Source organism: Schistocerca nitens, chromosome 3, assembly GCF_023898315.1.
Source record: "Schistocerca nitens isolate TAMUIC-IGC-003100 chromosome 3, iqSchNite1.1, whole genome shotgun sequence".
NCBI classification, from domain to species: domain Eukaryota; kingdom Metazoa; phylum Arthropoda; class Insecta; order Orthoptera; family Acrididae; genus Schistocerca; species Schistocerca nitens.
The window spans coordinates 889,680,722-889,682,322 of record NC_064616.1 but is presented as its reverse complement, the minus strand read 5'-3'; positions in this window follow the sequence as shown (position 1 = coordinate 889,682,322).

The following is a 1,601-nucleotide window of genomic DNA, read 5'->3' as shown; positions in this document are numbered from 1 at the left end:
AATATTAATTGGGCTATCACAGATGTGCATTCTGTGGATATTTGGAGTCATAAATGTGGAATATTGATTCATATAATAACAGGCCCTTTTCAGATAGTCAATGCTAGCATCTGTGGTGGAGAGAATGGAGCACGCAAATGCATACTGCAGAGGATAAGCCTTTGGCTGTAGTGCTTGGACCATTGGCATTTTATACACAAAAAGGGACAACCACTTATGTAACACTTTGTGGTAAATTCATCTTGCTTCCTGCAATTCACGTGATGCAGGATGAACTGACTTCTCGGGGCTGAACTGAAATGCAGCTTACACTCTGTCAATACGTGCTTAAGACACAGGGAGATGTCAGTTTGAGAAAAATCTTTCACTCTACCTCTCTTTAAAGATTTTGAACTACACTGTTATACTTGTTTCTGCTGATCCTGCCATCAAAAACTGTTATTGATATTTCCGCAGCACCATTGTTACAGATTTGGATTCTGCATACCAGATGACACATTGCACCTTCTTCTGGTCTGACACCACTTTGATGCACTCTGAGTCAAGTGTGCAACAAATGTCAAGTGGAGAAAAAAAATCTGAAAGATGCTGAATGTCTTACAACAAAACACGATTCTTTATCTCTAATAGTTTCCAAGTTATGATTTTCTGAAGTGACTTTCGGACATCATGGACACCCTGTACATCAGTAGCAAGACATAATTAATACTTTCACTGCAGGATTGTGATGGTAATGTTACCAATGATAGCACCACTGAAGTGGTGTTACTAAATGTAGTTTGCTGAAGTGCTTTGCCAAAGAAGATGCAGTAACTATTCCAGAATTCAAGTCAAGAACAGCTTTCAAGATGTGTAACTTAGAAATAATAAACTCAGTGTAGTAAAGCAACTTAATTCACTTAACAAAAGCAAGTCTCTCAGTCCAGATTGAATACTAGTTAGGTTCCTCTCAGAGTACAGTGATGTAATAGCTCCAAATTTAGCAGTCATTTACAACTGTGCCCATGAAAACATATCCCTATCTAAGGGCTACCAAGTGAGGAGGTGCAATGGTTAGCACACAGGACTCTCATTTGGGAGGATGATGGTTCAAACTCACATCCGGCTGTCCTGATTTGGGTTTTCTGTGATTTCTCTAAATCACTTCAAGCAAATGTCAGGATAGTTCCTTTGAAAGGGCAAGGGCGACTTCCTCCCTGCTCCTTCCCTAATTCGATGGGACCAATGACCTCACTGTTTGTCCCCTCCTCTGAATCAAACAACCAACCTAAGGGCTGCAAAGTTGCTTAGGTCAGACTAATACACAAGAAAGGAAATAACAGTAATCCACTGAATTATAGACCCATATCACTGACCTTCAGTTTGCAGTAGCACTTTGGAAAAATTCTGTGATTGAACATTACAAAATACCTAGTAAAAGAAAATCTGTGAGGGTATGGCTCCAAATTTTTAATGTGACAATTCTTAAAGCTTTTTAATTAAAACAAACATTATTAACATTCTACATCTTAATATTCATATCTGCTTATTTGCAACCCTCCACTGCTACAGGGCTCTGAATTGTTGAGTGTGACATGGTAGTGTGTAACGTAACTGTCAGT